The following is a 13,455-nucleotide window of genomic DNA, read 5'->3' as shown; positions in this document are numbered from 1 at the left end:
TTTACCAAACGTCAGTTACAGCTTGCATTGCTTTAAGATTATTTACTTTTTGGTAGTTTTGGGGTTTCTGTGATTAGAGACAAGAGACTTTAGCAATGAAAATCATTGAACAAATTAGAACAACTTGAGAAATGAGAACTATTATTTACAGATCTATGAACGTGGGGCATATTTTAGAGATTAAAATAGAGAGGAATTATTTGAACATTTGAGAACTTTTGAGTTTCATATCTCTTTATTGAGATTACATAACTGAATTGTTAGATGATTGAGAAGTTGACATTACATGTGTATTTGAGATAATTTGAAAAGGAAAATATACTGGAACAAACACGACTAACAATTTCTGCCTGAGTCAAGATATTTTCTGAAAACTTGAATATTTCACAAACGATTTTACAAGGTATGTTATGATTGAAAACTGTAATACTTCAGCAAGTATAATATGCATGTAAGATTCATAAAACTTTGAGAACTGTTTCAAACATATGAGGTATATTTGAGATGTCTTTTGAGAATTTCACCAATAAATTAATTTTGGAATAATATATGACAGAGAACAGCTTGAAGAGTACAAATCCATATTATGAGAATATTTTAAGTACATTTGAAATATCGATCTTTTGAAAAACAGTATGTAAATGTGATATTCTTTTGTCTAATCTATACATATCGGTACACAGTAAAATCCTACTTATCAGGTAATCAGATCATGAAATTAAAAATGTTCATTGTCATTGATCTGTAATAAGAAAAATCACATCTATGCCTCCTCTGAGTTTCATATTTAATTTTTTGAATGACACAGCATGCTAGAATCGTATGGTCATTTCAAAATTAATCTGTCACATACTTTAATGGAAAGGTGACCTTAGATAACGAACATTGATCAATCTCATAACTCCTATAGGGAATACAAATTAAGAGTTGAACAAATGCGGACCCTTGGCTATGCCAGATTTGGGATCAGAATTAAGCTATAAGGAGGAGCAAGGATTCCCTGTTGATCGATCACAACTGTCATGAGCCCTATATCTTGATCAGGTAAACGGAGTAATCCGTAGTAAAAAGTCAGTGTGTAAAGAACTAACAATTGGTATAAAATACGTCAGGCAGCATTTGACCCACTGACAGGCTGTATAATATACAATTCTCCATTTTACAAGGTGATTGTTCTGAAAGTTTCTTCGATATATTCATTTAAGCCCAAGAAGTCAACAGTGCCTGGATATGTGTTTCATGTTCCTTTTATTCTGTCTTGAGAAAACAAATTGCTCATTTACAATTTAATGTTGGAAACTGCATTTTAAAACTACATGTATATATATTCAATTCCATTCATTTCTTTATTGGCACTAAAGCACATACAAGTGTTGTTAGCCATGCAATATAAGATACACACACACACACACACACACACACACACACACACACACACACACACACACACACACACACACACACACACACATATTATGTTACATGGTATCATAATTGTAACAACAGTTTCTAAAGTATGAGGAGTCTCTGATATATATAAACAAATTTCTTTTGTAGATGCAATATTAAGAGGATTCAGTATAAACAAGATACAGGATAATCATATGATGTTTTTGAATACTTTTTTCTTATGTGTTTGTATAAAGGACAAGCAAGTAAAAAAATGTTTTTCATCTTCAACACTGGTCTTACAATAGTAGCAAAATCTGTTTTCTCTAGGAATGACAGGATATTACAATATCTACCTGTTTCTATATTTATATATATAAGTGATGCACACAAATAAAAGTTTTGTAAGATAAGAGCGCAGGTTCCTGTGGTATGTATGTTTCTTCTTTTGGATTTAATATAAACTATCTATGAACCCGTGTATTGTGTTTTACCATTACTGAATTATTATTATAAACTGAATCGCCATATATAATGCATTCAGGCAGTTGCAATCTCGGTATTTTTACGTCACCGTCTATCAGTACTATCAGTACTTTGATTCTTCATCTTTCTGGAACGTATTTCGAGTTATCCCCCTTAGAACCGGAAGTCACATTTGACATCTTTGGCGGATAAGAAGATGGCGACAGGTTTGTGTACAGATTTTCTTTATTCAAGTATTTAAACATGCAGACAAAGTATCTCAATTGATAACCTACAGAGTTATTCCTTGACACATCGTTAATAAGTTTTCTCTGTCTTTTTCATGTGCTGATTAACAGACGGAAGACAGGTAAGGCATTTTCTTCTCACGTGTGTTTCTGGGTGCGGATGAAGCTGTAAGAATCTCCTTTAATATCCTCATCATGATAAAATCAGTCGTTATCGTTTCTGGCAAAAATCTGTAAATGAAAACGTTACGTAATCGATTAGATATTCATTTTATTCTGTCTAAAGTGTGCAACAAACTCATGGGTTGTTGCTATTCTCTTTAGAGAAGTCGAGAGGCATAGCCTTCATCGACTTCTCTTCGCAAGTATTCATGTTTTGATTCTGGAAAACGTGTAAATGCGGGAGTCGGTGACGGTTTATGCTTCGACCGACCTTCCGACTCGGATGTGCCTGGATTTACGCAATAGACAAATCGTTTTCAAACATGTAACAGCAATGCACAAAACTGTCACTAGGAAATCAAGACTTACTTGCTTTAATCCATTTTCAACTTGTCCCCTGTCCCGGGTTTATATTAACTGGTCTTGGGAGAAGTCCGAGAAGCTGTCACAATAGGGGACCAGTTAAGAGAAAAGCAGGCTGACGTAATCAGAGTTGTGATTTAATTTAACCAGACTAATTACCTGAAAAGGATGAAGGACCCAAAACAATTTAGAGGCTCAAATATTAATTTTGATAAATGTTAAATCAATATACAGGTGATTCGAGATAACTCAAAGTTCAAGGGACCTTGATAAAACATAGAGAGTTTGAGAGATTGAAATTCGGAAAATGCAGGTTTGACCGTATAGTTCAGATTCTACAGTACTGTAACTGGAAATGTTTTATTACCACAGATGAAAGCAATGCCAGTATCAAAAGAAATATAAGAGAAAAGATTTAGTGAATGCAAATATGTAAACATGTAGTCCAGGGTCTGTGCCTTGTTAGAAATGAAAATAAAAACTTTATATTTCTCAAAGACATCTTTGTGTCAGTTTTGGAATTTAGGTTTGTTACTATGTTTTGCACAAATCAAATACTTTGATATTGATTTGAAAAGCTTCTGAATATTTTTTGAATAACTCATGTCCATGCCCCTTCAAATTTTAGATGATTTTTTATGTCCTTCAGGATAGCCTAATTGTAGTGATTGTGACATTGATTATGATAAAGAATGCTCCAAATTGTGCAGGTGAACTCAGGGAACTGTTACACCTGTAGCTCTCGGAATCCAAACTGTCATATATCAATGTAATTTTATTATTGCAGCACAAAAAACTGGACGATACAAATATGATATTGCACACTTACCAGAAAAATATGACTCAAACAACTTAGATGTTGCAGATTAAATGGAAAACATTTTGAATTTTCATTTTGTAATGTTCTTATCTGGTTACATAATTGTATATTTGATGTTGGTGTTATTCCAGAAAGTAATGGTGGTAATGCATAAAGTCATTATGATCTCCATAACAACATATGTCTGGAAATGTGAAAGCTGAGCAACAGTGCAAAAAACACAAAAAAAAAAAACTTTTGAGATAACCACTAACATACAAGATGATGAAGAGTTTGTCAAGCATTATCATTTCTTTCTGATACATGTATAATACTTTACATCAAGCTCTTAAGAACCAGGAAAAATAACATGGTATTACATCCAATCAGTCAGTCATAAGGCTGAGATAGTGCAGCTGTGTAAGCAGAAACAAACTTAAGGGGTGGGGTGTATCAGTGAAATACACATGAGGAAAGGAAGATGAAAGGAGCAATCTTCTTAAACAGCATTAAGTTTGTAGTCAGGAAAACTTACTGGTCAATAGAACACCTGTTTAAAGGGACTGATTCACGATTTTCCACAAAATTTTCTTTTTCACTTTTAATGATCAAAATCAATTGTCTAATGTGTTTAAAAGATTTCACATAAAAATTAAGGTTATACATTATCACAGAAGCTCATTTTAGAGAGTTTATTATTTGCTTTGTAAACAAAGATTGCGGTGTGTTATTGTTTACAAAATTTTCAAAAGAAATGGATATTGATCTAAATTTATCATTTCTTTCACATTTCAAGCATTTTGGGGTAAAATATGTCATGTAAAAGTTTAAATTTGTGACTGTGCAAAATTAAAATACTTTATATTACAAAATCAATATTTCGCTTGTTTGTATACATAAAAAGACTCGAGTCTTTGTTTACGTAACACAGATTTAAAGTTAAAATATTGGTTTTATTCTTGCATTCAGAAGGTCAAAATTTTGGCTGTCAACATTAAATGAGTTATATTTTTTCATTTTTAACATTGAAAATGAAAAATGTTTTTATCAAAAATCGTGAACCAGTCCCTTTAAGTGCATTACTGTAGGTCGAGTAGTCCTGTGTTGTGCTATTATTTATAGTCATTAATGACATTATTTGAGCCTGTTGTTTCCCAATGTCAGAGTTGAATCTAGATGGGGTATGGTTTGGTTCATATTAATTTTAGATGAGAATATTATTTTTCTTCGCGGAGCACCATCGTAAATTTCAGGGGTGTGAGTGGTATCTAGACCCTCTTCCTCATCCTATTGGATACACACCCATCTTAGTATGTAGATCTTAAATCTTGTTGAATGGGCTACTCAGAATTTTTGAAATCTGGATTTTGCATGGCAGAAATTTTAATAATCTTACCAGATCAATCAATGAAATGTTTCAGAATGTCGGTCCAAAGGAATTACAAACCCAACATTGTCAGTCTCCTTATTTCCATCAGTTGTAATTTGTCTCTAATTCAACATCAGATTGTTTTCATTGTATAATTCAACATCAGATTGTTGTGTTTGTTGTCTAATTCAACATCAGATCTAATTCAACATCAGATTGTGTTCGTTGTCTAATTCAACATCAGATTGTGTTCGTTGTCTAATTCAATATCAGATTGTGTTCATTGTATAATTCAACATCAGATTGTGTTCATTGTCTATAATCAACATCAGATTGTGTTCATTGTCTATAATCAACATCAGATTGAGTTCATTGTCTATAATCAACATCAGATTGTGTTCATTGTCTATAATCAACATCAGATTATGTTTGTTGTCGTGTTTGAATCCTGGTGGAAACCTTTAAAAAATGTTTTGGTTTTTTCCCCCTCAAAAACAAGTACTGACACTAATTATAATATAATATATGAGTCTGTGTGTATTAGTGTTGAAAAAATCGGGGGAAATTTCATAATCGATAATCGGTCATAATTGTAAGAACCGTTTCGATCAATGATCGATATAATTGGTAATTACATGTAGTTAATAATTATGTTTATTATTTTTGGAGTTATTTCTATTTATTTTTATGGATATGTGCAGTATACACACTAGCTGGTGTCACTGAATTCCCAATTTTCAATGTAGAGTCCACTCTGACTCTCCCATGCACATATCTCGATATAAAAGCGGGATTAACAGTCAGATGAATCTCGGATTAGATATTAATTAGTGTACAAGCGACAATCGATTTTGAAAAATATAATCGCAATCGAAGAGCCAAATCGATCGACAATCGATTGTCAACGACAATCGTTTCATCACTGTGTGTGTGTGTGTATATATATATATATATATATATTGGTTGTATCATAGAAAGGGCAAGTCAATTGTTGGACTACAGATTACAGCCCCCCCCCCCCCCCCCCAAATATTGCCATTATGTTTCTGAGCTTGATAAACAGATTGAAGGGATGTTAACAAAAAACTCCCAATTAAAAGTTTGTCCAAGCATAAGATCTTGGTGTTTTTATATATAGCATTTAGAGTAAACATTTTATATACATTCAGTTAGCAGGATTTTATGGCACACCTGACATTTTTTGGCAGGCAAATGTTTGTCAGCTAGACCTCATCAAATCTATTGTTCACTGTGGAGGAATGGTGAATGATTGTAAAGGGTTGAATCTTTTTGAATGTTTTATTGTACAGCAATATCAAGTCATTTATATGTATTGAGAATACATTGTCCATGTTGTCAATAGTTCAGGAACTCTAGTATTTTTGATGTTTTGATTTATAGGGCCCTGCATGCTTTTAGCGTGCTGGAACCCTGTTATATGAATCTTTAGAATTACATTGTTCGTTTGTCTGTCATCACTTTCGTTGTGACACAATATTTGAAATAGTTTTCAACATATAGCTTTCACATTTGAAAGAAAGGTAATTGACCATGATAGGAAGACACTTAGAGATTTTAAGGACAATGGCGTCAAAAGTCAAGGTCACAATATACCTTCAATCTCCCAAGTTTACTATGCTTTCATGGGAATACAGCAAGTTGAAAACTTTTTAAGATAGACCTTTTGAAGTTTCAGATTTTATACAAATTTTAAATTTCAGTTAATTCTCGAATTATCGCCACTCAATTTATCGCCATTTTCATTATTATGCTGCATTTTTCCTATTACTTAGAATTCTTGTTAAAATGCCAAATTCGCTATCGCCTTTTGTCACAGTGTTTTCAAAGCATTAATTCTCTCGATAAACCGCCATGGGTGCACGTGATCATTGATGCAGAAAATTTGTCATTATCGATCTCCGGCGTACACCTGGGCAGAAGGTACCCAGTATTAAATAAACAAGATAATTACTTAATATGAATTGTAGTCTTGTTGTTTTTACATCATAGAAAAATATTTCCATTTAGCTATGGCTTAAACATATGCCACGAAAAAAAGTTTCTGATTCTCAGAAGAATTTCAAAGAAAATAAGCAAATTATTACATACCACGGAAACCATCAGATATGTACACAACAATGGGTGATATTTTGATTGCAAAGGATAAAATTCTCTTCGACCTCCATCTAGTCATTGACAACACTTACAGGCAACGAAATTAAGGGGAAATACTCGCTAAATGCGAGTTAAAAATTGAAATTTCGAGTAAAAAATCAAAAGTGATCGCAACTTTTTGCGAGTGAAAAAAACACGATCCTTTTCCTGGATTTCTTCGGTTTATTGGCTGTACTTTGAAGTTTACAATAATTTTGTCTTGTGCATAGAAACGCTTCACAGAATGAAAATACAAGTATTGAAAAAGTAAACGTGGATCGAATAAATATAACTAAGGCCAAGGTCATCTCAGTCAGTGATGTCGAAGATGGCCTACCCTTCAAGCACACTTCGGGCGTCTCAGTGACGTCTGATTTAAATAGCAAGCATGTTGATCTCGTCCGTTGATTTATTGTATTTTGCTGAACATCTTGCTCGAGAATTTTTCACTCATATGAAGACGTCACCAAGACCAGTGAAAGGCTTCAAATTTAGGCCTATGCTCGGCGCTTAGGGCCATTGAGCAGTGAGGGTTCTTTAGCGTGCCACACCTACTGTGACACGAGACATCTGTTTTTAAGGTCATCTCCGAGGACCCGTGACATTCACACCTGGTGCCGAGTGTTTGGCGACAGAACTGTCACCTGTTTTAACGACTTAGGTCTGTCGCGGTCGGGATTTGAACCCCGGCCTTCCGCATGCGGAGTGAACGCTCTAACCTTTCAGCCACCGCGGTGGTCCGTGTCTACATGAAACAACACATGACAGTGTTAGTTTCACGCTGTGTCCTTCTGTAGTCAAACATTTCGAGTTCGCGGGGTTTTCTTTTCAACTAGAATTTTTGAGATGGAATTTCCAAAAGTTTTGATCATATAGTTTGAATTGGCGCAAACAGTCTTCAAGATTTCATTCCACACGATGTTGTGAATAGGTGGTAGATCTCTGGACAGCAAGTACGTTGCACAAGTGTACCCTATGACCTTCATCATGCACGTTGTCTGACAATCCATTAAATTTTAAATGAAAGAATTCGCAATCTTATTTTTATTATTGCACTTTAAAGGAGATTTTAAAAGATTTTCCCTATATTTTGATAAGGCCAACGATAAAAATTGTTGAGTTTCCGCTAACGTTCCAGAAAAAAATAGGGTAGGTAGGTAGGAAATAAATTTTATTTTTTTTTTAAATTTTATTTTTTCAAAGTATGCAAAAACATTGTAAACTCATATCAAGTGTAGTATAGGAAGGAGGAGAAAATCTTTGGCTGTACCGGGAATCGAACCCGGGACCCCTGCATTACTAGGCAGGTGCTCTAACCACTGAGCTATCCAGTCCGTATAGCCCTAATTACTACATTCCTCCCTCCTTAAGATCAATTATAATTTTATAATTGTCTTTCAATATCAACCCAGGTTCTTTTCACCCCTGACAGGCCAACCTGCATCACCAGGGGTGGTCAACGGCACCAAATGTAGTATGGGAAGGAGAAAATCTTTGGCTGGACCCCTGCATTTCTAGTCAGGTGCTCTAACCACTGAGCTATCCAGGCCGATATATCCACGGTCCGTATAGCCCCAATTACTGCACAAGTTAAATGTTCTATTGAATGTAAAACTTATACGGTACCAATTTTGATGCACCAGATGCGCATTTCGACAAATAATGTCTCTTCAGTGATGCTCAACTGAAATGTTATACTTTCAAAATATAAATTTTGCTTAAATTGCATTGCAAGTAAACTTTCAATCATAACATTTCACCCGTTATTGGCTGAGGATTATTTCCAGATGTTTTATAAGAAACTATATTTTTCAATGAAACATATCTAGCATAAAACACAAAAGTTAACTCCTCTATGCCACTATGCTCTACAAGTACCAGATATATTGTTTTTACATTTAGATTGGTTGTCATAGGTCAGGAATACTTCTAATGTATTTTCACAATCTAAATGGAACAAGGGTAGGAAGACAGTCTGGGCAGATCCCACTTATCCTAATGGGATCCAACTCTCTTCCAGCTAAAACTTTTTACCGGACATAAATTTTTATTTTAAAAACAATCTGCACATCTTTTTTTCCTCTCGGCTCTCACCACTCATCAACAACTTGGATGCGCTCACTGCTTTATTTGCGGCCTTTTTCATAGTGTTTTCAGTTAGAACTGCAGCAGAAACCAAGGATGTGCATACAAATTTGACAGACTGGACATTCATGTCTGTCACTCTGCATCATGACCTCCATATAAAACTAGGGTCCCCGTGTATACACAGTAATGCCCGCTGAAACGATAGCATAAGACTGTGCATGGCTATAAATAGCCACCGTCTAAAAAGTAAACAACATAGGAGTTGGCAATTTTGACAAAAGAAAGTCTTCTATGAAAACATGACATTGTTAAATCACCGTTGCGTGAGCACGCATGGAGGTACTAGCCACTAGGTCAACCATCATCCATGCTGTTAGTTAGAAACATTATCAGTGTTGTTTAAACGCTTGACACAATACCATGCAGTTTTGTATATCATTAAAGCGTTTGAATGACTTCATCTCAATGTCTAACTAAAACAAAAACCAAGAACCGGGAATATATTTTTTCCGGGAAAATGACGATATTTTTTTTTTAAATATTGAAAAAAAATTCTAGGGTCGGGGCTATAATTTAGGGTCGGTCGGGTTAGCGGAAACACAACACATTTTATCAGTGGCCTAAAGAGACATGCTTGTTTTCTTAAATTCATGTAAAACAGCAATCGAATTAAAAATGCTAGTAAAAGCTCAATTTTGCTAGTTGGAAAATAATCCACTAGCTAAAATTTGCTAGTAGTGAAAAAAGTTAATTTCGATCCCTGAGGTTGTAGATAAAAAATTGTTCAAGGCATCATCCTGGGGCAAAGGGTGTGGTCTCAAGGTCACTTCAAAGTTGACCTTAAATTTTGTTTTGTTAAAACTTTGATATTTTGCTTAGTATAAGGACTAGGATCATCAAATTTTGTCAGTTGATGCATCTTAGGGCTTAATATCATGTTGTCTCAAAAGTAGGTCATGGTGACCTACTTTTTGAATTTCACAGGTAATTATTATTAAATGGATTTTGATGCATATCTTGGACACTTTTGAGCCTATGATCATCAAAAGTTGTCAGTTGATGGATCATGGGACCTTGAACTGTGTCATGTGAAAAGTATGTCACCATGACCTACTTTCTGAATTTTATGGCTAATCATTTATGAATACATTTTAGGTTGTTATTTCAGATACCGAGAGGTTTAGAATCATTAAACCTTGCAAGTTGATGCGTCTAGAGGCCTCAAAACATATTTATTAAAAAAGTAGGTCACAGTGACCTACTTTTTGAATTTTGCAGACATTCAAATTTCACATTTTCAATTTTAGATGCATATTTTGGACACTATGAAAGCTAGGATCATCAAACTTTGTCAGTTGATGCATCTTGAGTCTTCATAGTTTGTTGACCAAAACCTAGGTCACCGTGACCTACTTTTGGAATTTGACAGCTATATTTTAATATTTCAGATACTATTTGACTAACAATTATCAAACTTTGTCAGTTGATGCATGTTGAGTCTTCAGAGTGTGTTGACTATAAAGTAGGTCACTGTGACCTATTTTTGGATTTTGACGGCTATATTTGAATATTTCAGATACTATTTGACTTACAATCATCAAACTTTTTCAGTTGATGGGTCTTGAGTCTTCAGAGTGTGTCGACCAAAAAGTAGGTAACTGTGACCTACTTTTGGAATTTGACGTTTATATCTGAATATTTCAGATACTATTTGACTTCAATTATCAAACTTTGTCAGTTGATTCATCTTGAGTCTTTGGAGTGTGTCGACCAAAAAGTAGGTCACTGTGGCCTTCTTTTGGAATTTGACGGCTATATTTGAATACTATTTGACTTGTCAGTTGATGCATCTTGAGTCTTCAGTGTGTCGACCAAAAGTAGGTCACCGTGACCTACTTTTTGACAGTTACACTTAAATTTTCAGGTACTATAATTGATAAATCTTGGTTAGTGAGAATTTTTGCCTGTTCTACAATGTATCAGAAGAGTGATTCTATGCCCATGGGCCTCTTGTTAAATTATTGTACCGAAGGTGAAGTTTGTCATGACGGAAAATATGTGTAAACTATGCATGCAATGCGTATTTCGCTGCCCTTTAGAGATCAATTTTGAAGTTGCTCATCTCCAACAGATTGAGAAAATACGGGAAATTGCATTGTTTGGGCCTAGATCTACCCAAAGTAAGCTTAAGTCTTCAAATATCAGAAAATGTAATAATTTGTGGCTTTTAACTCTGTGAAAATTTCTACTATATGAAAACTTACCCTTGCATGCAATGATTATCTTGTCACTAATGATAAATCCAACACAAGAAAATGTGTAAGCAAGTGACAAATCACGATCCACATGTCAATGTGACTGACGTCGTGTGGTAAAATGTGACGTATGATTTTTTGTTTTCTTTGTTGAAAGGTGGATCAGCAATGAAATCCCCCCACTTTCCCCAGTGAGAAATGTATTTCAAAATGAACAGGACAATGCTTACTTGGTAAATCATTAATTCGAATATAATATCTTTGTTTTAATCTATTTTAAAATTATTCGATCACCATACAGAGAAAGAGGATTTACAACAGTGATTAGCGTACAAGTTGCCTAGATACTAATTGACAACAAGAAAACAGTATGTGTATCAAACCAAAGTATCTTATTATATCCCCCGCAACAAGTTGTGGGGGGGGGGGGGGGGTATACTGGAATCGGGTTGTCCGTCTGTAGACGCAATGGTTTCCGGGCTCTAAAGCATTATCCTTTCCACCTACCGTCATCATATCATATATATATGGACTACCCATGGGATGAAGATGTTCCCTATCGATTTTGGGGTCAAAAGGTCAAAGGTCAAGCACACTGGACATTGAAGTAGCAATATGGTTTCCGGGCTCTAAAGCGTTATCCTTTCCACCTACAGTCACTATATCATACATATGGACTACCCATGGGATGAAGATATTCCCTATCGATTTTGGGGTCAAAAGGTCAAAGGTCAAGTGCATTGGACATTGAAGTAGCTATATGGTTTCCGGGCTCTAAAGCGTTATCCTTTCCACCTACAGTCACCATATCATATATATGGACTACCCATGGGATGAAGATGTTCCCTATCGATTTTGGGGTCAAAAGGTCAAAGGTCACGTGCACTGGACATTGAAGTAGCAATATGGTTTCCGGGCTCTAAAGCGTTATCCTTTCCACCTACAGTCACCATATCATACATATGGACTACCCATGGGATGAAGATGTTCCCTATCGATTTAAGGGTCAAAGGTCATGCGCACTGGACATCGAAGTAGCAATATGGTTCGGTTTGTCATGCCATTTGTTTTTTACACTCAGAAAAGAGGTAGTTTATACCTATTACCAACACCCTTTGGGAGATTGGGGTAAGCGGGGGGTATTCTTGGTGAGCATTGCTCACAGTACCTCTTGTTGTACACGTTGACTTTCTATTCCAAAGAAGGCTGAAAACAATGCTGCGATGTAAATTTAGAGAGAGAAGAAAAAATAGTTCCGGCTTCTGGTTGTCAAGGGGGTGTGTCCCCATACCAAACCAGGTTATACAAAAATAACCTGCGTTCCTCAATTGGAATTTGACCAATCAGAGACAAGGATACAATAAGAATTAAATTATTCCACTGTAACTAGAAGGAGAGAGAAAACTCGGTGGATGTTTAAGTTTTTGAAGCATTCAACTTAAGCTTTAATTACTATGTTGATGATCACATTACAAAGAACATGATTTTGTTCTGGCGTTTAACTTTCTTGTCCGGTTTCTTGGAGAGAAAGCTTAAAACTGCAGGAGTCAAAGATCATTACATGTCGGGACTCACGAATGATGGTAGTGATTGGAATTAGATGTGCATTTCAGAGAACTATTCTGATCATTGATCATCGTAGATTTTCACAGGTCAAGAAGAGATGGAAAGACGACAATAGAATCACTTGATCAAGCATTTACAGGCACAGTATAGTGGATACATTGGCAGAAAGTCTTCAGACCACCATTGTTGGACAACTCCTGCATGTTCATACATGCGTCTTTGATGGAGTTACCTCTCTTTAGATACATGTTAATTCATACCTATATCATTGAATGGCAGGGGAATTTCAAAATGAATATTAAGGAAAAATTAGGTATTGACTTTTTAAAATTTATTGATATGAAATGTCTACTTAGAGTTGAAATTATATCAAAGTTTTCATTTCACTACAAAAAGGAAATACTTCTGTACTGTGAAGAAAGGCACCTTACCTGTGTGTACCAGAGCAGGTAGACATTGGGATAATAAACTGGCCATGGCAATGATGTATATGGGGCTTATTTACAACATTGAGCAGGACGATAAAATAATGTCAAACTTCCTCGAGTTAAATACCTGTAGAGGGCCATATAGATTGGACTAAAATTTGAATTTCAA

At 35.2% G+C, this 13,455-nt stretch overlaps 1 long non-coding RNA gene across 1 annotated transcript; it reads right to left on the bottom strand.

Moving 5' to 3' along the window:
• Positions 1-1,231: 1,231 nt before the first annotated feature.
• On the bottom strand, positions 1,232-13,449 carry LOC125649357 (uncharacterized). Its single transcript, XR_007360675.2, has 3 exons — positions 13,290-13,449; positions 2,634-2,786; positions 1,232-2,333 (listed from the first exon to the last, which is right to left on the bottom strand). It is a non-coding gene; the product is annotated as an uncharacterized LOC125649357 (long non-coding RNA).
• Between the last annotated feature and the right edge of the window lie 6 nt (positions 13,450-13,455).

This window comes from Ostrea edulis, chromosome 1, assembly GCF_947568905.1.
Source record: "Ostrea edulis chromosome 1, xbOstEdul1.1, whole genome shotgun sequence".
Taxonomy (NCBI): Eukaryota; Metazoa; Mollusca; class Bivalvia; order Ostreida; family Ostreidae; genus Ostrea; species Ostrea edulis.
This window is presented reverse-complemented; position numbering and strand designations above follow the sequence as displayed.